This window comes from Dermacentor variabilis, chromosome 1, assembly GCF_050947875.1.
Source record: "Dermacentor variabilis isolate Ectoservices chromosome 1, ASM5094787v1, whole genome shotgun sequence".
Lineage (NCBI taxonomy): Eukaryota > Metazoa > Arthropoda > Arachnida > Ixodida > Ixodidae > Dermacentor > Dermacentor variabilis.
In genome coordinates this window covers 24,703,129-24,730,140 of record NC_134568.1, presented here as the reverse complement: position 1 = coordinate 24,730,140, position 27,012 = coordinate 24,703,129, and the positions used below count along the sequence as shown (strand labels likewise).

The following is a 27,012-nucleotide window of genomic DNA, read 5'->3' as shown; positions in this document are numbered from 1 at the left end:
ATTTCGCCCCTGTCGAAATGCGTCCGCCGTGGCCGGGATTCGATCCCCCAACCTCATGCTTAGCAGCCCAACACCGTAGCCACTAAGCAATCACGGCTAGTGTGTCGTACTTCTTTTTTTCATCCTGCACGCTTTTATCTATAACACGTAGTTTCGTACGAACTTTCTCGCAGCTATTACTCCTGTTATATTGTGCCTTTTTTATGGTAGGTGTATATGGGTCAGATGTCCATACAGAAGTGAAACAGTAAAGAAGCCGGCAGCCTTTAGCATTGCTTGTCGTCTTCGAATTCACAGAAAGCTACCAGTGGTGCTGTCCGCTTCATGACTCAATACATGCAGATTTTAGAAATATATCTTTTATATATCACTCAGCTACGAAGTTCAAGACTTGGTGCAGCTTTTTATCTTGTATCTTCTTTTTCTATATGATTTCAAGTTATATTTGACTGAATGTAAAGTGTGATTATGCGATCCATATATTTGCTCTTCACAGTCTCCATATTTATACATTCTCTCTCTATCTCCTAACAGCTCTGACACTCCTGGTGTCAGTAGCTTTGACTGTGATGCCGAATTGCCCAGAACTGGGTGCTAACGGTCAGGCTACATGATCCTCTACAAGCTCCGACATCGGTATTTGACGAAACTTCTACAATACCTTCGCTGCACGTATATTTAACGTTGAAAGATTACGCTACATGATTACCTCAAACCGGCCTAGGCAGTAGTTGATCGTAACACGTTGGCTTGCACGACCAAATAGGTGACGTACAATCGCGGTGTCTCTTACGAGATAAGATGGCGTAACCGGAATAGTAATAAAAGAGGCCACACATTGACTGCGGTGTTTCAGCTGGACTGGTGTTTTGCTTACCTCGCGTGTAGCCTCCAAATGCAGCTGCTCGGTGTAGCCCCGCCGTACGTGTCGCCGTTGCTCTCAGCCTTGATGGCGTTCTGCATCGTCAACGCGCACGGCAGCGTGTCACGTGGGTGGATGAGTAGCCTGCCGCCCAAGACGTCGAGGCTGTTCTCGGCATAAGGCACGTGGTCGCACTCGACGAACTGCACACTCATGGTCGCGGCCGCTTCGGCTCCATGCGTGGTCGCATCTCGCGCACTGCGTTGACAATACATGACGACAATGAACACTGCTGTTGAAATGCACATTCGTCGAGCAAGGCTCCGAGGAACGCTGCAACTCGTCTCACGAAACCTGCCGTGCTTTATTCTAAGTTATCAGCGGCTGACGAATAAAAACACTAACGATGTCACCACCCATCTGGGAAGCAGGAAAAATTGTGCTGAATATACATAGTAAGTTGGTTCTCGAAATCCAACTGCCATGTATTAAGATATACCGTAATTTATTCGAATTCATCCTAACCATACCAAAATATTTTATAGATTGCCAAAATATTATTCGGCGTGTTGCAAGAATTGCTATTTTCTCTTGTATATAAAACTTGATGTTAAGCAGTGACCGAAATGTGCTCACGAAGCGGTATTGAAGGTTAGCTATTCGATTTTATTTATTCAGACACGACTTCATTCCAACCAATAAAGAAATGTACAAAAAATACAAAAAGTGTTCTAACACAATACTCCCCAGGTGCACTGTGATCACTACCTCATGCACCACTCGCTTTAGTGTCACTTTTTCCTGCCGTAGTTTCAAGCACTTTTGTCGTGTGTTCAATCTTGACATTATTTCCATAAAGGGGCAAAAGCCTGCACTTCATCCTTTGATACCCCACTTTTGTCTATGACTCAGTGAGGTGTCAGAAAAGCTACCTCTTGTGACAAGAAAGTGTCTCAATGCAGGTTTTTTAATTGTTTATTTGCCCCTTTTGATCCTTACGCAAATTCTATGGTACCAGAGAGCGGCATGGTATATACACAGGAGGTCCCATTTAGCACGTACTAAAAAATGTTGTTGTAGATGTTGTTCTCGTGGATATTATTATTATTATTATTATTATTATTATTATTAATGATGCAATGCTATCTAACGAAGTGATGGCGTCTAGCTGTGAGGAGAGTTGAAATCAGCTGGGAAACTAAAACTACGACCGAACGAATGAATAAAAATGATAGGCGCAATATCCGCGCGTAGATGATACAAACCTCCCAATTTGCGGACGTGTTTTCTTTGGCAACTGTCGTGTTGTTCTCTCCTTCTCCAGGCTTTTTGTAAAAGAATAGGAATAATTGGCCTTTCGGCGGGTTTTATCTTCTTTCTGCCAGACTAGTGCCGATACGAGACATTGCCGAATTCGCACAAGTCCATTCGAGTCCATTCGTTGTATTTACGGTATATAGCGGAATACGACCGACTGAGTGAGCCCACTTGCTCATTTGAAGCGTAAAAAAGTTTAAAAACCATTTCAAATGCGTTAAACATTTACGAATTCTCGACTCGGCAGCAAAAAGATTTCTCTTTGTTTTTGCATGCTGTTTTTGTTAGGACGCGTATCTGAAACGTATAAATGTGCTCTGTCAATTTATAGCTTAACTTGTTCCAGTATTTAAGATTGGTTTGCATTAGTCCAGCTCACAAATTGGCGGTGTTTTACAGAGCGGTTTATAAAATATTGCTACGGAACAGTATTTGCGATGACAAAGAGGCAAGCGGGGTGAAGACGACGACAACAACGATTAGAGGCTAGCGCGGGCTGTTGCCTCTTGGCCAAGAGCGGCGTATTCCCTTGTTAATATACTTGTATATAGCTTTTCGTATGCGTCTCCCTACTTAACATATCTGGTGGAGGTGGACGTTCCCTGTACCTCGTCACGGAGCTTCGCAGTGGACGGTACGTCGAGCCTTCCTTCATGGCTCCCGGCGACGACAACCCGACTCCGCCGGCTCCGACACCTGCTGTCACTTCGACGACCTACATCCCGCTCCCCGCTCCCCGTGATCCTGCCGTATTCTCTGGCAAAGATGGTGAAGACGCCGAGGACTGGATTAGTCTGTACGGACACGTCAGCCGCAATAACCGGTGGGACCCTACTATCATGTTCGCCAACGTAGTCTTTTACCTCGGTGGCACAGCTAGAGTTTGGTTTCGGACGCACGAAGATGAGCTCACCAGTGGGATTCGCTTAAGCAAAAGCTCCAAGACTTGTTCGCAAGCCCTACGGTCACCAACTTGCCGCGCAGAAGGCGCTTTCCGGACGTGTGCAGAGGTCAACAGAGCCCTACCTCACGTACATTCAGGACGTCTTGGCTCTGTGCCGCAAAGTTGACATGTAACAATATAGCCTTTATGCGCTTTATATTTATCAGCGTTTACGTGACTTTAGTGAACTGCGATATCGTTGTTTTTAGTTAGAGTTGTAATTGATTTTCCTGAATTTAACACTGACTACTTAATTGAAGAATCCTCCTCAGAGAGTCCGGATATTCGAACGTTTCTCATTAAACTGCAACAAAAATCAAATTCCCGATATATTGCATGCAAAGCAAAACATATTCTCCGTTCCAATGAATTTCGTTAGGAACTCCTCTATAGTTAAACTTGCTCTTACGGAATGGAGAATTTCAGCAGGGACATTAGCGTAGACGCCTCGAATTATATAAAGCAAGGTAACACGGAGCAGCCACGCATCGTCGTGAAGTTTGCGAGGCATATGACGTTTTACCAGCGGCAATGCATCGAGGATAAAATGAAATTCTGCAGTTTTACGTGCCATAATGCCGATCTGATTATAAGGCACGCCGCAGTGCAAAAAACTGCAGATCTACAGATTAATTCTGCAGTCTATGGAATAAGTTCAACCACCTGGAGATCTTTGCCGAGCGCCCAATGCACGGTAGATGGGCGTTTATGCCTTTCGCCCCCATTGAAATTCGGCCACCGCGCCCGCAATTTGATTCCACTACATCGTGCTTAAAAGCACAACGCCAAATCCACTAAGCAACCTCGGCTGGTGCAAGCGCAGAGGATAGTACGCACGTCCAAATTACGGTTAATAAGCAATAGACGTGTCAAAGGGACAGCGTTCGTGGAAGTTGCATACTCTTCCTCGTAAACTGATGACGATCAACGCATAGTTGCAGATGCTGAATAACCGCAGAACGATGCCTCGGCTAATCATGCGAGAGACTAATTCAACGTGACATATAATCATTTCGCTTAATAATCATCTGGGCATTTCAACATTGCGCTCCGATGGAATATGAACGCAAGCGTGGAAAGTGTGCGGCTGCCGACGCAGTTTATTCCTTTAAATATAGTAAAAATTGTAATATTAAGCGCGCTGTTATGAAAGTGAATTCATTCTAACCATTCAAAAACCGTCTGTTAACGTGTTACAAGGCGTACAATTTCGCCCATCGATCGTGTTATTACGTAATACCAGCTCAATAATGCGCTACATGGCGGATTGCTATATGAGAGGTATGCCTGATTTGTACCACTCTGTACTACTAAAAAAGTTACACGATGTCTTTCTTTGCGAGGCAAAACAACCCATCAATGTGATTTTCACAACAATATAGAAATCCAATAAAATTTGTCTGTCCACTGAGGATGTTCTTTGGCCAAACATGACCCTTGCGCCACGAAACACCACACATAATAATAATGATAATAATAATAATAATAATAATAATAATAATAATAATAATAATAATAATAATAATAATAATAATAATAATAATAATGATGATGATGATGATGAGGATGTTCGCAGTGGTCCTGATATTTGATATAGAAAACACCGAATTGATCGTTACCTGTGTATTAGTCGGCGCACGGTGAACCTCGAGGCTACCACCGTCTGGTGCCAGGCTCCTTGCGTGGTCCATGATACTTGCATGGTCTTACACTGAGCCATGGTGTCCTTGACGCCCATGTCAACGAGCGGGTACCACTCGGCCCTCGGGTACAGCCTCCGGGGTTGTCCTGTGAGGCTGCCGGAAGTGCGTTCGTCGACCTTGGACCAGGGCTGGAGCACAAGGTCCCGATTGTCTGGGAGGACGTCCTCGATGGCCGAGTTGCTGGACGCGTAGGACACGTCATCCTTGGCCCCATCTGGAAGTGCGGCGAGTGCAATCGACGAAGGCGTCTTGCGGGATGGCGTCTCTTCCGACATGGTTGACAGGTAGCCTTGGAGGAGATGGTGAATTTCGATGCCGCTAGGTACACCCATCACCATGACATGTAGTAGGACGATGCAGTTACTTTCTGCGATGGTTCTAAGTGCGTCCGCCAGGATTAGCTGCGTGCTCGAAAGCGCGAGAGAAATTCTCTTTTGTCGCGTGAGCCTCGCGTGCCAGCGCGCGAGAGAGTCGCCTTCGTGTCGCTCTTCTTTTTCCTCGCTTCCATTTGTAAACCTTGTTTAGCGAGTCATGGCGCTTTGCTAATAGGCTCTTTTTTGGCCCACTCGTGAGCTGCAGCTGTGACTGAAATCAGCTGAATAAAGAGTGTGTCAAAGCCGGCAGCCAGTAAAAAAAAAGTGGAGTGGGGCGGCACAATGGCGCCCATGTTGACTATTCGGATTTCCGTATTGAAAGACATGTAAAACGCTCAAATAGTTTTATGAGACTACCGCTGTAGAGATTTGGGTAAAATTTGTTGCATTTAGTAGATAAAGTTACAGGCTATCTATTTCGGGAAGCACAATATGATATTATTGCTTTGCATATTTCTAAATATCATTGATAAGAACGGCTAAGTCGAAAAAATATACACACGCAAATATTACACATATATAGTTCTCCAGCAAGAACAGAGAACGCACTTCTATCAAGTGCATCTCTTAGAGCAGATAAAGCGAGCAAACGTGATATAGGAAACAATAGTCTACGTGAAATTATTACAATGTTAACAAGTGTATTGCAGAAAGTCATAATAAAACATAGTGCTATAGTTCAGAAAAGTGTGTCATAGATCACGTTTATCCACTCTAGCCGTATTATTAGGCGTAGTTTAGTGATCGGTAATATTGTTTTTCATTGCAGAATTACAGAGTTGTAAACATGTAGCTTGGCTTTCTTGCATTTTGAAAATATCTCAGAAAATTGATATTACCTTTTTCTTTGAAATGCAGCAAACCACATCGAAATTACTGTTGTGGTGTCTAAGCAAAAATAAATCTGGCAGTTTCGCACGAGGGGAAGCATCAATTGCGATAGCAAATTATTAGGCTGCTATACGGAGGGAGGATGGTACTTTTATCGGCCGTAAACTTGTAAACATTCGCATATTCACTAAATTCACAAGCATGGTTTTATGCGCGCGCAGGGAAACATCAACACATCTCAGTCCTTGACTGCGGACAGTCGCTGTCAAAATGTTGGCGTCACGAAGAGCGGCATATGCAGGGAGAGAATTGACTATAGTTCTGCCTCTCACTTCAAGGCGTACTAAGCAGGGCAAGCACCGCGCACACTAAACCACCAGCCAACGCCACACCTTCGACTATGCACCGACCGCCTGTCGCTTTCACGATAGGGCCGGCGCGACCGCGCTAATCCGTGCCATACGCAGACGCCGCCATAGGAGAACGTGCCTTCTCCTCCATGCGCCCCTCTTCCGGTGCCTTCCAAGGGTGGAAGGCACCGCCTTCCACCCTTGAGCGAGCGAGATAGACCAGCCATCTTCGGCTCATCCTCGCCCGCTCTCACTCGCACCTATAGCATGCAACTCGCGGCCACGCGGTTATCGCACTTGGACATAATACGGAATATCACGGACATGGTGACGGCGGAAATGTTCCTGGAAGTCTCTATATAATTGCTTTTGGAATGAAACGATGAGGGCTCCCGAGCTAAAGTTTTGGCATGCCCCACATACTATTAGCCGAGGTAAAGCGTGTTCAAAGGTGTGAAATTGTCAGGGCAGTCAAACAATGCAAGACGTCAACGTGAATTCCTCCCTGTCTATCTGCAGACTCCGTGAAGCGCCTGCAGCCTGCACCTTCGAAGGCGTATCACCTCTTTCTAGTGACTTGTATCGTTGTATCATTCTTGTATTGTTGACTCGTATCAATCCCCGTCCAGAAGGCAAGAAGTGCCCACGTGGGCACTACGCACACATCGTTGTGCAGGGGAGCGCGCCGTCTGCTTCATCGTCATCATCATCATGATCATCATCGAAAGTATTTATTGGTTTCTATTTACAGGGTGTGCTGTGGCCATCTGTCAGGGTCTTTTTTGACACTCTTTCCTGGGTTTAGCAGGGGCGGGACCCTTTGTCCAGGGCTCCAGCTGTTTCAGCTGGCCTGCGTGCTCGCTACACGAGACTAATTTGGTCCTAGCAGTGGTAGCCGGCCAGCAGTGCCTGCCATTGTTCCCCACTTGGATTTAAGATATTGGGGACTGTTGTCATATGTTGGCATGCCCGTGAGATCTGATACATTTTGGGCTCCGGGTATTTAGCTGCGCATCTGGCGTGGTACACGTTTTACTGGGTAGACTTATGTTGGGCAAGGTTCCTGCCTGTAGTTGTCTCGAATGAGGGACCTCCGCCCTCGGGAGTGATTTATGTCGGGGGGGGGGAGAGATATCGTATCCTGGTTCTCCTGCAGTAGTGTGCCAACAAATTCGACTATTCAATTGGTACAGAAGGTCCACTTTCGAGTGTATATCTTTCGGGTACTCGGATTGTATACCGTTGAGCCACCCTGTCCGTCTCTTCGTTCCCCGGCATTCCTGCATGTCCCCGCACCCACAGGATCTTGTGTTGGATCGCCTGTGGCTGTGTTGTATGAAGTGTTACGCCGCCTCTCAACTCGAGGAATACACGGAGTGTGCGGTGGCCTGTTCTGCCGTTCAGGAAATGTCGGCAGGCGTCTTCTGAATCCATTGGAATGGTTAGTGATTTGCTGGTTCTGAAGCTCTCGGCCGCAGCTAGAGGGATGGCTCTACAGCTTGAGTCACGCTTCTTCCGTTTATTGAGCCGCTTGCAGTTTCGGAAAGGCTTGCGTTGATGACCATGGCCATTCCGCATCCTCGTTCGGGATTTTGTGAGGCTGCGTACACATATACTACGTCGTTTTTGGTGGAGAACGTGCGTTTGATGTCAGTGCATTGGAAGTCTTCAGCTGATGTCGCGTCCGTTGGGCCCCTTCTTTTAAAATATGTTTGCGAAACTTTCACAAAGCTTTTATTACAACATACAAAACATATTTCGTGTTAATAATTTTTGCACGGCATATGCATTCTGTGGAAACATAAACAAATGAAAGAAGGCTCCCCAGGATTTGACCACTTGAGTCTGTCTTTGCCGTGCGCCCATGAGGTGACGTGCAAGTGATGTTAGTCAATCAAACTAGACGCATCCCTGGGGTTAAATGTCATGTCTCCACACGACTAGTTGATTTATCAGACGGGGTCTGCAGAGCTCGCGATTCACGCTGCTCATCGGGAGTCCTAACTATCCATTGCCTACCCATAGCGGTGGTGCGACAACGGATAGTGACGTCACATCCCACGTCGCAAGCTACCCTCGCTGCGGGTTCTTGCTCAGGCCCAACTCCGACGCGGCCTATTCATCATCATCATCATCATCAGCCTAGTTACGCCCACTGCAGGGCAAAGGCCTCTCCCATACTTCTCCAACTACCCCGGTCATGTACTAATTGTGGCCATGTTGTTCCTGCAAACTTCTTAATGTCATCCGCCCACCTAACTTTTTGGCGCCCCCTGCTACGCATCCCTTCCCTTGGTATCCAGTCCGTAACCCTTAGTGACCATCGGTTATCTTCCCTCCTCATTACATGTCCGGCCCATGCCCATTTCTTTTTCTTGATTTCAACTAAGATGTCGTTTACCCGCGTTTGTTGCCTCACCCAATCTGCTCTTTTCTTATCCCTTAACGTCACACCCATCATTCTTCTTTCCATAGCTCGTTGCGTCGTCCTCAATTTCAGCAGAACCCTTTTCGTAAGCCTCCAGGTTTCTGCCCCATATGTGAGTACTGGTAACACACAGCTGTTATACACTTTCCTTTTGAGGGATAGTGGCAACCTACTGTTCATGATTTGAGAATGCCTGCCAAACGCACCCCAGCCCATTCTTATTCTTCTGGTTATTTCAGTCTCATGATCCGGATCCGTGGTCACTACCTGCCCTAAGTAGATGTATTCCCTTACCACTTCCAGTGCTTCGTTACCTATCGTAAACTGCTGTTCTCTTCCGAGACTGTTCAACATTACTTTAGTTTTCTGCAGATTAATTTTTAGACCCACCCTTCTGCTTTGCCTCTCCAGGTCAGTGAGCATGCATTGCAATTGGTCCCCTGAGTTACTAAGCAAGGCAATATCATCAGCGAATCGCAAGTTACTAAGGATTTCTCAATTAACTCATATCCCCAATTCTTTCCACTCCAGGTCTCTGAATACCTCCTGTAAGCACGCTGTGAATAGCATTGGAGAGATCTGTCTCCCTGTCTGATGCCTTTCTTTATTGGAATTTTGTTGCTTTCTTTATGGAGGACTACGGTGGCTCTGGAGCCGCTATAGATATCTTTCAGTATTGTTACATATGGCTCGTCTACCCCCTGATTCCGTAATGCCTCCATGACTGCTGAGGTTTCGACTGAATCAAACGCTTTCTCGTAATCAATGAAAGCTATATATAAGGGTTGGTTATATTCTGCACATTTCTCTATCCCTTGATTGATAGTGTGAATATGGTCTATTGTTGAGTAGCCTTTACGGAATCCTGCCTGGTCCTTTGGTTGACAGAAGTCTAAGGTGTTCCTGATTCTATTTGCGATTACCTTAGTAAATACTTTGTAGGCAACGGACAGTAAGCTGATCGGTCTGTAATTTTTCAAGTCTTTGGCGTCCCCTTTCTTATGGATTAGGATTATGTTAGCGTTCTTCCAAGATTCCGGTACGCTCGAGGTTATGAGGCATTGCGTATACAGGGTGGCCAGTTTCTCTAGAACAATCTGACCACCATCCTTCAAAAAATCTGCTGTTACCTGATCCTCCCCAGCTGCCTTCCCCCTTTGCATAGCTCCTAAGGCTTTCTTTACTTCTTCTGGCGTTACCTGTGGGATTTCGAATTCCTCTAGGCTATTCTCTCTTCCACTATCGTCGTGGGTGCCACTGGTACTGTATAAATCTCTATAGAACTCCTCAGCCACTTGAACTATCTCATCCATATAAGTAACGATATTGCCGGCTTTGTCTCTTAACGCACACATCTGATTCTTGCCTATTCCTAGTTTCTTCTTCACTGTTTTTAGGCTTCCTCCGTTCCTGAGAGCCTGTTCAATTCTATACATATTATAGTTCCTGATGTCCGCTGTCTTACGCTTGTTGATTAACTTAGAAAGTTCTGCCAGTTCTATTCTAGCTGTAGGGTTAGAGGCTTTCATACATTGGCGTTTCTTGATCAGATCTTTCGTCTCCTGCGATAGCTTACTGGTTTCCTGTCTAACGGAGTTACCACCGACTTCTATTGCGCACTCCTTAATGGTTCCCATGAGATAGTCGTTCATTGCTTCAACACTAAGGTCCTCTTCCTGAGTTAAAGCGGAATACGTGTTCTGTAGCTTCATCCGGAATTCCTCTAGTTTCCCTCTTACCGCTAACTCATTGATTGGCTTCTTGTGTACCAGTTTCTTCCGTTCCCTCCTCAAGTCTAGGCTAATTCGAGTTCTTACCATCCTATGGTCACTGCAGCGTACCTTGCCGAGCACGTCTACATCTTGTATGATGCCAGGGTTCGCGCAGAGTATGAAGTCGATTTCATTTCTAGTCTCACCATTCGGGCTCCTCCATGTCCACTTTCGACTAACCCGCTTGCGGAAAAAGGTGTTCATTATCCGCATATTATTCTGTTCTGCAAACTCTACTAATAATTCTCCTCTGCTATTCCTAGAGCCTATGCCATATTCCCCCACTGACTTGTCTCCAGCCTGCTTCTTGCCTACCCTGGCATTGAAGTCGCCCATCAGTATAGTGTATTTTGTTTTGACTTTACCCATCGCCGATTCCACGTCTTCATAAAAGCTTTCGACTTCCTGGTCATCATGACTGCATGTAGGGGCATAGACTTGTACCACCTTCAATTTGTACCTCTTATTAAGTTTCACAACAAGACCTGCCACCCTCTCGTTAATGCTATAGAATTCCTGTATGTTACCAGCTATTTCCTTATTAATCAGGAATCCGACTCCTAGTTCTCGTCTCTCCGCTAAGCCCCGGTAACACAGTACATGCCCGCTTTTTAGCACTGTATATGCTTCTTTTGTCCTCCTAACCTCACTGAGCCCTATTATATCCCATTTACTACCCTCTAATTCCTCCAATAACACTCCTAGACTCGCCTCACTAGATAGCGTTCTAACGTTAAACGTTGCCAGGTTCAGATTCCAATGGCGGCCTGTCCGGAGCCAGGTATTCTTAGCACCCTCTGCAGCGTTACAGATCTGACCGCCGCCGTGGTCAGTTGCTTCGCGGCTGCTGGGGACTGGGGGCCAGGGTTTGATTGTTGTATTCATATAGGAGGTTGTGGCCAAGTACTGCACCAGGGTGGCCAATCCTGCTCTGGTGAGAGAGTGCGTTACCGGTTCTGGTCACCGGGATCAGGCCGCACTCCAGGCCTGTTTGTGCAATTTTCTCAACACACGGTTTTTTTTTTAGGTGGAGAATTGCGCGGCACCGGGATGTGAATCACGGTCCTCTTGCACTGGAGACGGATACTCTACCGTCCCCGTAGGAGTTAAATTAAAAATTGAATTATGGTGTTTTGCGTGACAAAAACCACTTTCTGATTATGCACGCCGTAGTGGAGGACTCCGAAAATTTCGACAACCTGGAGTTCTTTAACGTGCACCTAATTCTAAGTACACGGGTGTTTTCGCATTTCGCCCCCATCGAAATGCGGCCGCCGTGGCCGGGGTCCGATCCCGCGACCTCGTGCTCAGCAGTCTAACACCATGACCACTGAGCAACCACGGCGGGTCCCGCAGGAGTTGTACGCCTCATTTAACCTACAGTGGTGCCCTATTTGATCAGTCAAGGTGGACCAATCTGAGCTCGGTTATACCGCATGGATGGCACTCGGCTAGTGAACCTGGTATTTATGACCTGCACATGTGTGGCCACACATAATTGAGGATATATAATTTTTTTTAGCGGGGTTTCCGTACAGTGATAAAAGGAAGGAAAATACATTAAAAGAAAGAAAAAAAAAGGGAAAAAATGTAACATAACATGTGATTTGAACTCCTGATCCTTCAATGTTGCCCGGAAAGGTAGCTCAGTCGGTTGGTTCGTCAAGCCAACGGTTACTTTCAAGCGCCAAAGCTCCTGCTCCGAGCCTCATACTTATGTGGAAAGGGACTGGTGTTGTCCGCGGCAGTCGATTTGGTGTTGTCCGCGGCAGTCGACACTATCTCGCGCGTTTTTATAGCGACGTACATCAGAACCGACTCGTCGTTCCACAACAACCATTTCCTGAGTGATCGCCAGATATATGCCGAATAACTTCCTGTCATTCAATAAGAATGTCTCTCTTTCATGCAGCCTACCAATTCGCGCTGTTTCGGTTTAGACAAAACAATTTATCATTCGAGGCGCACTTGCCAAGTTTGCCTCCAATTAAAACTGCCTGCGATGCCTATAGTGCAGCTCTTATCTCACTCAACATACACAGCTCTATATACGTGCATCCGGTGCAATGCTTTCCGTTGTATCAGCAATTTCAATGTCATGGCCGATCATGTAAGCAAAAGTAGCTGTTTACTATTTACAATATCCAGAATTGATCAAACGTGAAGTTGTCACCGGCATTCTGAGTGGCAGGAAGGCATAATTTCTTGGAAAAATGGCCGCCAGAGGAGCAGCGTGAACTCGAGCGGCTTTATAGACTAGGAAAACTGCCTTAAAATATTTAGACTTGAGGGGAAGCTTCGTTAACAAACTATAACACGGCAATCAGCGCTCGTATACGACGAGAGAAATTATTGAGACGTGGAAAATTCCCTTGAAATAAATCTGGTTTGCGAGACAAATGCTTGTATGTATTGAATCTCTTAAAAGATGAGGGGGGGAAATATGCGCTCACCGAGAGGGCATCGTCAGCACGAGACCACCGCCAGGCACCTTACTGAGATGTAGAGAGCTTCGCGGCCGGAACTAAGTCTCCCCTCTCCGCCGGCCCAGGGTGGAAAACGCGCTTTCCGATCGCTCAAGGTTGCGCGGACATTGCATAGCTCTAGCGTCTAGGAAAGAGCTTAAACAGGTGCGGGGGCGGCACGCATAGCGTGGGAAGCTAGCCGCCGGAATAGCTATCTCAAGTACTGCTGCTGGCGAGGGCGAAATACCTTCGTGTAATTATAATAACCCTAATAGGACTTCTTTCAAAGAAAAAAAAAGAGAATAAAAAGAAAAGGGAAACGGCTCAGAAGGCTATACTACGACAGCTATGACTGATACTTTTCTATATATATGTATTCATCTCATCTATGGGATCGCATGCGCGCGCTGTTGGTTTTAAAGCGCAACCGTGTTAGGGAAACGGAAGGCGATATAAGCATGTGTGTCCATGACACGCACACGACAAACTGCCTTACAATATTTAGAATTGATATATATATCCACACACAAAAGCCAATATAGGCTGCTCGACACTATCTCGCGCGTTTTTATAGCGACGTACATCAGAACCGACTCGTCGTTCCACAACAACCATTTCCTGAGTGATCGCCAGATATATGCCGAATAACTTCCTGTCATTCAATAAGAATGTCTCTCTTTCATGCAGCCTACCAATTCGCGCTGTTTCGGTTTAGACAAAACAATTTATCATTCGAGGCGCACTTGCCAAGTTTGCCTCCAATTAAAACTGCCTGCGATGCCTATAGTGCAGCTCTTATCTCACTCAACATACACAGCTCTATATACGTGCATCCGGTGCAATGCTTTCCGTTGTATCAGCAATTTCAATGTCATGGCCGATCATGTAAGCAAAAGTAGCTGTTTACTATTTACAATATCCAGAATTGATCAAACGTGAAGTTGTCACCGGCATTCTGAGTGGCAGGAAGGCATAATTTCTTGGAAAAATGGCCGCCAGAGGAGCAGCGTGAACTCGAGCGGCTTTATAGACTAGGAAAACTGCCTTAAAATATTTAGACTTGAGGGGAAGCTTCGTTAACAAACTATAACACGGCAATCAGCGCTCGTATACGACGAGAGAAATTATTGAGACGTGGAAAATTCCCTTGAAATAAATCTGGTTTGCGAGACAAATGCTTGTATGTATTGAATCTCTTAAAAGATGAGGGGGGGAAATATGCGCTCACCGAGAGGGCATCGTCAGCACCAGACCACCGCCAGGCACCTTACTATTCGGCCTATGCCAGGCACCTTACTATTCGGCGTACTATTCGGCCTATTCGGCCTATGCGGCCTATTCAAATACATGTAAAACGTAAAAACGTTTTTCTGAGATAACCCCTGGACCGATTTTCATGAAAATTGTTGCATTTGAAAGAGAAAGTTAAATTCTAATGACTATTGGAAGCCGAATTTCGATTTAGGGCCTGAATTTTGTTACAAGAATTATCTAAAATACGGAAGTTTGAAAAAAAAAACAGAAGAAGGAAGTTTAAAAATTCATAGCTCTGCATAAACAACAGATATCGCGGTTCTGTGAACGGCATCCATTAGATCATTAAAAGCGGACAAATTTGATATGTCATTGTACTTCTTACGCGAATTTCTTACGTTGGTTACAAGAGTTCTGCAAGAGCTGTATTTCCATGACAATAAATTTTTTGAGATTCATGTCTAGCATATCAATTTTGTCCGCTTTATATGTACTATTGGATGCATTTCAGAGAATCGTATTATCATTTTTCGTTGATGAGTTAGAGTTGTAAACTTGAATAGTTTCGTTTTCTGAACATTTTCGATTTTTGCCTATGTTTAATAAAAAGTTGACAACCTAAATCAAAAATTCGAAACGAACAGTCACTAGATTTTAAGTTTTCTTTTAAATGCAACAAACCTCGTCAAATTTGGTGCGGTGCTTGCCGACAAAAACGAAGTCTCATTTCACATGTGTTTAGATACGACCACCCGAGCTAAAGCTTCCTCTTAAGCGCGAAACGTATGTGGGGAACCCTACGTGCTTCGCATTTTTAGCAGAAGCGCCTTATCATCAATTACGTGGTTTGGATGCCTCTTTCGTGCTTGTTCTTTTTCGAAACGAATGCTGTCTTATATGTTGTACGCGTGATTTAAAAGCATGACTGCACTTGTCGCCTCAATCTCTGAAGGTTTCTTTAGAGCGCACCTCTTAGGTGCCTGTTCCTGCGTTGAGTGTCGGCGTGCTCGGAGTAACCGCAGCAGGGGGATGAAAGACGGCGATAGCGCATAGAGCGTGAGGAGGAAAGCGGAGAAGGAGGTGCAGCCGAACAATCAAGGGGAAGGAGGAGGGTATGGCGAAAGGGTGAGAATAAAAGCGTAGTGCCGCAAACGACGGGCTCTGCGGCGACGACCGCTGCGTGATCGCGCTAGAATAGTGCGCCGTTGACTGTTCGCCTACGACGCCATCGAGAACGCATAAGGCGAGCGCGTCCACAGATATACCTTATATGGAAGCAAAGCGCTGCATGAGTGGAGGTCCGCCAGCGGTGTCTGCTGTGTCTCGCGCCCACGCGTAACCCACGCGCTGCCTCTAGTGATCTCCGGATTAGCGAGGGAGTCTCGCCATACTTTGCTCGGTTTGCGATGTGCCGCACGAGACATATTGTCCGCGCCAGCCACGTTACTCACAGCGTTCTCTTGCTAATATTATCCTTGAGCCTATATCATAACACGAAATATTCAAGTGCATACTTCTTTCATTAAGAGAACTGCCCTCAAATTTCACATTAGGGAGTATCGTAATCATCGATGAAATTTTCTTTATCTCGCGTGAAGACATCGTCGCGAAAAATCCCGAAGAACTAGAGGCTAACATCGTCGACGTAAAAAAAGAAAGAAATATGTCAGCTGCCGCGTTTTTTCGCACCCTACCCAAAATAGCGCATCTCCTTGGAGTTGGCACGGAACGAATGGCGATAGCTCGTGGTGCGTGATGAAGAGCGCGTGTTGAGGAGCGTGCGGTCTTCAGTCCAGGACTTCCGCGGCTCTGTCTTCTCCCGCGCCCGCCGTACGAGCTCACTTTGGTCCCGCGGGTGCCACTGTATGAGTGTGGGGTTTGTGAAGTGGGAAGAAAATCGGGGAGAGGCCGCGGAGTGAGTGTGTGCGTAAGAAATCCACGGTTGTGTGATTAAAGTTTGGGGTACGCGTCATAATATGGACATTTACAGAAGTGCAGGGTGGGACGTATTCTGAGAAAAAGGATTACATAGAGAACGGTGTTTGTACATGTCGCCAAGGGACAGTTTCCTCTTCTGTGAGAGATTCTAAAGGCGGGAAGCAAATTTGGCCTGAGAGGCGGCACTCCGGTAGACTAGTGTTTTATTGGGAGAATATAGGTTCCTTCCTGATTGCAGCGTGCTATTTTTTGCGGTCCTCGGAGCCACGTGTTCTAGCTGCAGCATGTACGCGCTGGTTACCGCGACGAGATTCGTGTTCGCTGGTCCATAGAATGATTATGTCAGGTGTCGTTGGTAATGCGTGCTGGAAAATTCTTTGGAGCGGGATAGTAATGCGGGTACAGGAATAATTTCTCTTGGTATATTCTAAGAGGCAGATTCTAAATATTGTAACCGGGTAAAATTTTTGTAATCTGTCTCTTTGAATCTGCATCTGTATATTCATGAGAAATAAATAGAGGAAATATGGCAGTGACTGCATAAAATAGCAACCCAATTACGAGGAAATCATCCACTTTCGCAGAAGTAATCGGAGATGGATTGGGAAACGTTGCTTTGCTGTAGCCCTACACTGATGTTAAACGCGGGAGCACAACAGTACTATACAAGGTCAACGCAAGATTTCGAAGCTTTCGTCACAAGTCGTTTCCGTTTAATAGAAAACCATTCGGAAAATCAAAGTGCTCAAAAAACTACAGTTCATTACTAATGTAGCACAGTGCAGTCGCTATAACACCGGGTCTGCGGAAGCAAAAAAAAAAAAATAAAGAGAGAAGGAAATCCTTCTCAAACGAAAGCTTTCCTTCATCCGCTTCCAGAGGTACCGATGCGCATGAAAGGCAGCACACTTCGTTGATAAAAGACAGGCAGCTCATATTACGATAAGTACAATGACCTCTTTGTTGATAAATAATTTATGCTGAACCCTTCGTTAAGCTACTCTGAGGGAGCTAGTTTAGTTCCCTTCGATGCAGTAAAGTTGTGATTTCTCACAGGACGAACAAAATGCCAAGTTCCCTTGAGGTGACAAACTTGTCGATGGCTTTGTCCCGGTTCCCACCAACCTGCTCAGACATATTCAAATGTAAAGCACTACATTCGCGAATTTCGTTTCTGTGAATGCGAATATAACAATATGAACTCCCGCGTACGCGGGTGTTGCCAGAATAGAAGCAGCTCACGTCAGCTCCCGAGAATATACGTTCCGGGCCCAGGCATTAAATCAGCCAGACACCATTGCAGCAACAGCTACGCTAGCTGCGCGGCATCGACTTCCAACTTTTCACGACATCTGTAGCCGCTACCGCCTAGGACATATAACCTTCCCGCAGCTAATAAACAAATCCCTGCGCAGGTGCGATGTGCTGTGGCCACTGCTGTAGGCCCACACCTTGCCCTCTCCTTCATTTCATCCACCCCTTTCTCTGCCCCTTCTCTAGCTGCACATTTTACTCAACAACTAAGTCAATCTTAATCACATCATGTTGGGCTACCCTAAGCTTCTCCCTCCCTCGTTCGTCCGTAAATTAATAGGCAGCGAGGAACAGCGGGAGGCTGCCTTGCGTAATTACAGGTGCGATATCCAGGAGGCTATCCTTGAGAGGGCTGATAGGGTTGCGAGGAACTACCATGTGTAGCACCCTCCTCCTGCTTTCCCTCTGCCCCTTTTTTCGATACCATCGCCTTCACGACGACGACATCAATGCAGCATAAGCCGCAATTACGCGAGAGCGGGAAGTGCCAGATATTTGGAGGTCGAATAAGAGCTCTCGTTATCAAATGATGAGCATATACCAAAAATGTGTCTGAAAAGGGCGAGTTTTTATGTTCCCCGGCATGACATGAATTATAACTGAAAGAAATCGTGAATGCATGCTTTGAGCTACGCACAGCGTTACCTAAAGCGTAGAAACGGGATAGAGCTCACGTGCTAGCACAGTTTAAAACAAGTTAAAAAAATGAAAGGAAAAGTTATGCGTATACCACTCACTGCAGGAAGTGATGTAAGTGAACCTTTCTATGTGTTTTACTTTGAATGACGGTTGGCGGTGATGTTCATGAGGAATGCTTAATTTATTCAACGAATAGTCCTATACTAGTGGAGAGTTGATGTTAATTAGCGTTATCGTGCGTGCACCACTGCGGCTTGTCGGCGTAGTACACAGTGCTTAGAGCGAGACGCGTTTTCGTGAGTTGTATTTCTGCGCCATTGTCCATAACCTCGGAGAACGTTAGCATTGTCATTGCCTCACACGGGAAATAGCATCGTGGCTCAAGCGTTAAACTTTATTTGAATTATGGGGCTCTACGTGCCAAAACCATAATCGGATTTTGAGGCACGGTTCAGTGGCCAATTCTAAAGTAATTCTGACCCCCTAGAGTCTTTAATGTGCCCTTAAATCTGAGTGCGCGAGCATGTTTGTACATCACCCCAGTGAAAATGCGGCTGCCATGGTCGGTATGGAACCCGCGATCTTGCGCAATGCCACAGACGCACAGCTGCGGAGGCGGGCACAGAAGTGTTTTCACGTGCGACCGTTTACACAGTTTTGACTTGATGCCGCAGTACTTTATTGCGGCTTTGCGTCAATACGCCGTGTCATTTGTCCGCTTGACATATTTACATGGTGTTTTTTAGAAATGGGAGAAACTGTACCGAACCTTGAACCTAAACTTACCAATTTTTTCCGCAACTGCTGTCGTGTGTAATAATACTAGCGCTTTCCTCGCCTTCTGCCTTCGCCTTTGCCCCCTCCCGCCCTCCCCCCCATATATATATATATATATATATATATATATATATATATATATATATATATATATATATATATATATATATATATATATATATATATATATATATATATATATAACGTTAACTCGTTTCACACGTGCGACGGTTCTACCAATACCACCCATAACAGGTTTAGGTCCCAGCACTGCCTGATGTCTGCGACCCTACGTCATCAAAAGACGCACCTCACCTTGGCTGCCAGGCTTGTCCATCGGTGCGCCCTGGCACAGAAACATAGTTTTTGCTTGCCATTGCAATCATGGATATATTGTCGTGGCGCGTTAAACAGTGCACCCAGTTGATTTTGTTGAATGGTGTGCGCGTCGAAATGTGCCTGTAGTTGCTTCCCGTGTTAGTTCAGTCAATCCGTTTGTTGGATCAAGTTGTGCGCGATTTCTCGTCCTCTCCAAAATCCCCTCACTCGCCATCTCCCGCATATGATTTGAAGATCTGCATTTTATTAATGGCGTTATATTACCATCAACATGCCTAACAAGTGTGTTCCCAACATCGGGGAAATTGCGACCCAAAATGCTACCCGCGTGCGTTCAGCATTCATTTAGGATAATTGTCAGTGCTCTAAGTAGATACGCTGTATATACCACAAGGTCTCATTCCTTCTCAACACTACAGGGCGAGTATTGTCAAATACTTTTTAATTAGGGTTGACGCGAACGCTATTTAGTACGGTTTTCACAGAGTATTTAACCGGTGCCAAATAACGACTTCTAGCGAAAGTATGATCATGTGTCGAGTAGAAGAGTTTTACTTAAATGCAGGTAACATCCTTAACACGCCAACACACGGTACCATAGGGATAATGAAGGTTACTTGAGGTTCAAGCATATTTTGACCAAATACAGAACATAAATGTTTTGCAAAGGCATCAGCAGGGTTCGGGAGATCGCCATTTTCATCATCAATACATACGTCTTGGGCTCTTTTTTCAACAGTGAGAGCACACGTTGCTCCAGAAATATCTTGATTTATCTGTCTTGCTGGATTTAACACTTTCAATGTGGTTGAAGTTATCATTGTTATAATAAAACATGCAAAGGTAATGACAGCGCCTAAATTCAAGTTTCTACATACCTAGGCCTGTTTCCCCCGCTTCTCTGTGTGCGCTGTCCTTTAGATTTATTGTCGTTTTAGAACTTTACAAAACCAGTGAGGGAACTGACATATTGAGCAGTTTTGTATGTCTGAATATGCGCAAGCCAACTTTCATGACCTTCGTAAACCGATTAAATCAACATCAGCTGTCCCATCTACGAACGACCAGTAAATGATTTCAAGATAGGGGTACAAGCTTACGTATCGTCACCGAGGGAAACGTTCACGCTGCACTTCGTATTATCCGAATGGATACTGCGTTTGTGGGCTGCCAGAGTAAAAAAGAAACGTTTGAGTGGGGTGGGGGTATAATTGTAATAATAAAAATAATAATCCGGGATATCATATCCTTGTGCTTCTACTTCATCGTTATAACCATTACCCCTTCCGAACGTACACTCTGCAAGTCCTGGCAGCTTTAGGATGACTTCGTTTCGAGCAACGTGGCGTGCAATTCCAGCCAACCCTGTGCTTTCGTGTATTAGACTACATTGCAGGATATTACAGCCAAGCACACGAACAAAACCATCTGTCTGGTCTGGCCACATTGTCGCGAGGCAAGATTGTCGAGATGACATCGTAGCTTTTGAACGGTATAGCTATCAATAAAAAAGCAGAATTGCAGTGAGAAATCGAGTGCAGGGCTCATTCGATTTCGCCCATTACCATCACCCACAAATACCATGCTCCAGGAATCTAACATAGCAACATATTTCGATCGCAAAAAACTGTATTTTAAACACATATTACAACGCTATTTTCACACCAATACATTGAAAAAACGAAAAATATTACGAAAGAAAAGCCCGCGCAGTCGCCGGAAGCGGGGCCACAGTATCGCTGCACTATCGTCAAGGCGATAGCGGCACCGCGACTAGCTCGCAGCGGTTGCCGAGGATGTCCTCGCCAATCCCTGCGCAGGCACGCCAGCCTTTAAACATAGTGGAGGCGGCAGTGCTCCCCCAAACGTCTCATGTGGCCATCGCGCCAGCGAACCGAGTGCACTCTGATGTCGCTGGTCACGTGGTCAGCAGAGAACGTACGGCCAGCGACTCAGCTTGGATAAGCGCAGCTGACGTGGCGTTAAGGCCGCCTGCAGAGCTTGGGGCAGTTGTGCCGCTGCAGCTGTGACGAGGTGGAGCCGAGTAGACGGCAGCCACACGTGCGGCAACGTGCGAGACGACGGGCGACTCCTGTCGGGATTGTCGTACTGCAGTCTACTCTGTTGGTGGCCAACCTGATGGAAGAAGGGAGAAGATGCAATTGTGTGTGACTCAGCCACGAGGAGATTCAATGTCCTCTTAGCAAACGAAAAATGTAAAGAATTGTTGCAGCACGTGTACGTATACTCTATCGAGGTAAACAACATTTTGATAGGATAGGATAGGAATGACTTTTATAAAGTGCCGGCAAACGACGATTTAACGAGTCGTGACGCTGGCCAAGCGTCGACCCGGGGTTACACCCTACTCTGCACTAGCCCAGTTGGGCCCGTTTGTAGTGGGTCACGAGGCTTGTGCTTTTCAAGCTGCTAATGATGTGTTTGTTCTGCGCACTTAATCGAATATAGTTCAAAACAGCTATCATCTTTTCAATGTCTTTAGAACGAGTAAAGGACAGATTTATCTTTTACAAATAAAAAAAAAGAAGGTTTGTCTATATGACGGAGCTCTGCCAAAGGAATAGTTATGTGCTGACGAACCTTTCGAGAGCGTAACTGTAGAAGACACGGGGCTTGCAATGAACAACAGCAGCATACACGAACATGGACGAGTACGTATGCTATTCGAATTACTTCAACCACTCTCTCACCTAAACCGTAAACGGTGAAATAAAACGCTGTCTAATGCTTTCTGCAATATGGGGCCCTATAACCTAAAACTATTCCAATATGTTTCTATTCCAATTTCCTGACGTCAAATTTGCGTAACCACCAACGCAAGCACCGGGCGATCACCCAAAGGGTTGTCTGAACAGACCAAACGCTCTCCTCGTTCATAGGAGGTCACTTTCGTTTGCTTGAAAAACGAATAACATTGCCTACACTGAGTGGCTTGTCGTATCTAATTGGCTGACAAGAGGCGAGGAGAACGCTCAAGTGGAGAGGGATTCGATGGGGCCGAGTCACTGCACTGAAAGTCGATAACCAGATGAAGAGGGTGGTGCCGGCGTCTACGATTGGTCGGCTTTCCCTTACTTAGCTTGCGGTGGCTGGTGGAAAATCGCGGCGGCATGCAACGGAAGCTCAAGACTGACGGTAAAACGGACCCTCAGCAAAGAAGAGTTGGCAGAATGAGGGGGTAAACGTGCCGAAAGTGCTCGAAAACGTTACACGGCCACGCAAGAAGTTTTATTATACGCATATACGCCGATGCTCTCCGGCAGGTGCGAGTAGCCAGCGTCTGAGCGATCGGCGGCAGCCATCTTTTATTGCTTTCAGAGCGGGGCAGCCTGCGGCTATTCCGAAGAAAATTCAGTTTTGTTCGGCATATTAGTGCATCTTTATCGCGTACACGTCACTTTCACGCGGTGAGTTCTTGCGGTTTTGTGACGTCGCGCGACAGGCAGGTGAAGTGGGTGCAGCCCGAAAACTTTTACCAATAGCCGAGGGCTAATGGCGAAAAGGGGTTGAATCAGAAATAACTGTTTTTCTTTTTTCTGTCAAATAATGCATAATCAGTGTGTACACATCATATCAGATGGGGAGGTACCGCGGTTTTCGTGACGTCGCGTGACAGACAGGTGAAGTGGGAGTGGTCGAAAAAAGTTTTTGACCAATCGTGGAGGGCTGATGGCAGTATTGGAATAGAAAAGTTTGGAATAGTTTTGCGTTATAGCGCCCATGTATAACGAATTTGCAGTCGACGTGAAATAGGCGTTGTAGAGCTTTGCGGACATGGAAACTCAGTTGTCAGAAGCCCGCAAGGTGGAGAAAAGGTCATGAAAGAGAACATTGTCATCCACCCGAAATTTCGCATTTTTTGAGAATTTAACAAAAGTGGAAGCTAAATAAAAATTCGCTTTCTGAAATCTCGTTTTCACTGTTTCTTTTAAGTTCAACTCTAGTATGATGCTTTATAGGAGACCCTTCACTGTTTTTCAGAAACAAAACTTCTCAGCTTTTGAAAAATTAGTCCTGGTCGGAAGAGATTGACCTCCTGATCAACGCCTTTCATTGGCGGTCTTTCTACCGTCTGAGTTAATGAGGAAGTTAGCAGATCGCAGCAGGAAGGTGAATTAATCGACATCTCCAAGCACGTGGACACAGAACATGGGAAATCAGTGTTACTCAAGCGCGCAAGGTGGAGGAAGGTCCATGAAAGGGAAAATTGTCATTCACCCAAATCAGTATGTTTCGATTTGTCGATTGATTAGCCTTCGTGCTGCGTGCACATGAGCTTAAGCTGGACTCCTGGTTATCTCAGATGGTGTAAAGACCACCCGGAAAGGCGTCGGTACTGGCTTTATTCTGCGAACCTGGACGAATTTTCTTGAATTGCGAAGCTTTCCTTTATAGGCAGCTCATCTGGCCACGTAGCAGCCGGCGTCCCAAACGGCCGCTGGGCGAAACTTGCGCATATTCTTTAGAACGAGCGGGTTTCTCACGAATACCTGAAGGTACAGGGCAAATATTGGAAAAGGCAGGTGACAAAGACGTTCTAGTAAACAAGCCACACGAGAGAAATGCAGTGATTAGGTTGTGGGAAGCTGGAATTTTATTCCCACCGGGGTTAAAGATCCAGCTTTGGAACCATATGGAAATCACGAAACGTTTGTCTCGATTTTCGAGGCAAAAACTGTCACTGTAATAAAACTAGGGAAGCGGTAAATTGTCATCATCATCATAATAATCGTAATCATCATCATCATCAGCCTCTTTTATCCACTGCACGATGAAGGCCTCTCCCTGCGATCTCCTATTACCCTGTCCTGCGCCAACCGCGAATTTCCTAATGTCATCGCTCGACCTAGTCTTCTGTCGTCCTCGACTGCGTTTGTCTTTTCTTAGTACCTATTCTTTAACCCTAATGGTACAGCGGTTATCTAAACTTCGCATTACATGACCTGCCCAGCTCCATTCTTTACTCTTGATGTCAATTAGGATATCGTAAATACGCGTTTGCTCTCTGATCCAAACCTCTTTCTTTTTGTCTCTTGACGTTATGCCTAGCAATCTTCGTTCCATCGCTCTTTGCGCGGTCCTCAACTTGTTCCCAAGCTTCTTTGTCAGTCTCCAAGTCTCTGCCCCATATGTCAGCACTGGTAAAATGCCCTGATTGTACAGCCGTCACCACGCTTAACAAGAACGCTCCGCAGCGTGGCCGGACCGGCTCGGACTGACGCCAGCGCCGGGAAGTGATGTGCTCTGTTATATCGGTATGTTTGCGGCAGCTTACGATAGCTGGAGCGCAGCTCGGTATGACTGCTCGTCTTGTCTTTCGTTTGTGCCTGACCGGCGGCGAGAGTGCGCTCACTTGACATGTCCGTTTCGCTCGTGCCTGCGGTCTCACGCGCGTCCAGAAAACACGTTGCGGTTTGTTGGTATCGGCAAAGCGTAATAGTGGGCGACAGCTCGCGCGTATTTCGGGTTTGGCTGCAAACCTGGTCCTTTAAAGAAATGATAAATAGGAAAAGGAGAGCAAACGCAGGTTTGTGGCCTTTGTAAAGGTGGGACAATAAATAGATCTGCGAATCTGGTGGTATAGTTGTTGATGTTCTTCATTTCTTATATTCTCTGATAGCGCGCATCGGAGTGCTCTCGCAGGTTAGTGTCTGGCTTCCTGTTTAGCCCACCATGCACTGAAGATCCAGAGTCAGGGCGTAAGAGCTGCGCGTGTCCTGAGGAAGACGTGTGGATGCGATGCAAATTAAACTTTTAATGTCTAGTTATTGGCGAAAAGCGCTAAGTGGCTTCTTTTTAGGTAACCAGAAAGACTCTGGTCATAGATGCAATGTACCGAAAGGTAGCATCTTACAGCTTATAACTGCACATAAGGTAACTCGACGCCCCCGTCGCATCTTGGTTACTTAAACAGCCGGTTCCCGATCTTATTCACAGAGTGATGCTTGACACTTTACAATTCGCGTATCCTATGTGGTTTTTTCTCTAGTTTTGAAAAAGGCAAACTGCAGTTAAAATTTTAAATGGCTGTATGTTCTTATTGAAAAAAGATTCGGCAGAGGCAGTCAAGACTGCTTACGTATGGGAATGCGAAAACATGTCATTTAGGGAAGACAGAGGTTTGGTTGCGGTTTGCGAATTTAGTTTATTAAATGCGATGGATGTCTTGGCGAAAATTTGCCACTTAGATAGATAGATAGATAGATAGATAGATAGATAGATAGATAGATAGATAATCTAGATAAATAGATAGATCTATCTATCTGTAGATCTATCTATAGATCTATCTATAGATCTATCTAGATAGATAGATAGATAGATAGATAGATAGATAGATAGATAGATAGATAGATAGATAGATAGATAGATAGATAGATAGATAGATAGATAGATAGATAGATAGATAATCTAGATAAATAGATAGATCTATCTATCTATCTAGCTAGCTAGCTAGCTAGCTAGCCAGCCAGCCAGCCAGCCAGCCGCCTACGTCTTGGTGCTCTCATGGTCGTTTCTTTACCTTGATAGGCTCACCGCGCCCGGCTTCGCATAACATCGATTCCCACAGGGCATGGAATCTGCCTGCTTTTTCAGGTGGTCAGTCTTTGCTTTTTCGAATTTTAAGCACTACGCACACAAACAGACAGGCGTGTATGACATCACCCGGAACGTTGTACGACGAACGGTTGCGTCACAATTTTGGTGCGAATGGCACCTGCGAGAGCACTCCGCGAGAGCACTCCGATGCGCGCGAGAATATGAGAAATGAAGAACTATGGGGCCACCGGATTCGCAGATTCATTTATTGTCCAACCTTTAAAAACGCCACAAACCTGCATTTGCTCTCCTTTTCCTATTCGTCATTTCGTCAAAGCACCAGCTTTGCGGCCAAACCCGAAAGGCGTGCGAGCTGTCGCCCGCCATTTCGCTTTGTCGATATAAGCAAACCGCTACGTGTTTTCTGGACGCGCGTGAGACCGCAGGCACGAGCGAAACGGACACGTCAAGCGAACGCACTTTTGCCGCCGGTCAGGCACGAACGATAGAAAAGACGAGCAGTCATATCGAGCTGCGCTCCAGCTATCGTGAGCCGTCGCAAGCATACCGAGATAACAGAGCACATCACTTCGCGGCGCTGGCGTCAGTCCAAGCCAGTCCGGACACGCTGCGGAGCGTACGTGTTAAGCGTGCTGACGGCTGTACACCTTCCTTTTCAATGTAGTACATGTTCTATGTAGCCCGGAAAGATCTTTGGATTGATGCCTGGCTCAACTATCCGCACTCAGCGTAGCGCTGTTCTCGAAAGCGATTTTGGAAACACAGTCGTGCAAATTCCCATGGCAACTTGACAAATAAAAGCTGATTATTGTTGCACCGTCCGAAGCTGAGGCCGAGCGGGTTAATCGCACGCTCCTATCGCTGCATGTGAAGCGGGTAGCACTTCACTTTACCGGTATTTATCTTTTTCAGCCAGACACGACTTAGTTCTACAGTCTCCCACCAGAGGACGAAAACAAAAACTCAAACCTTAGTTTCGATTATTTTGTTACAGTGTGGCTGTTGAAATATTGTTATAAAATATTGCTTTGAAAGAGACGTACCAATCTGTTGCACATTTAATAAGTATTCGTGTTTATAGTAAGAGCGTATTCCTTCGACAACGTACCTAGGTACATACGTGCGCC

General features: G+C 45.8%; 1 long non-coding RNA gene across 1 annotated transcript in view; it reads right to left on the bottom strand.

The window, feature by feature from the left end:
* Positions 1-1,034: 1,034 nt before the first annotated feature.
* The window catches only part of LOC142570440 (uncharacterized), a 91,112-nt gene continuing 65,134 nt past the window's right edge, over positions 1,035-27,012 (bottom strand). The window contains exons 2-3 of the long non-coding RNA XR_012825667.1: positions 4,742-5,039; positions 1,035-1,120 (exon numbers count right to left, since the gene is read on the bottom strand). This is a non-coding gene — a long non-coding RNA (uncharacterized LOC142570440). The remainder of the gene's footprint in view (positions 1,121-4,741; positions 5,040-27,012) is intronic.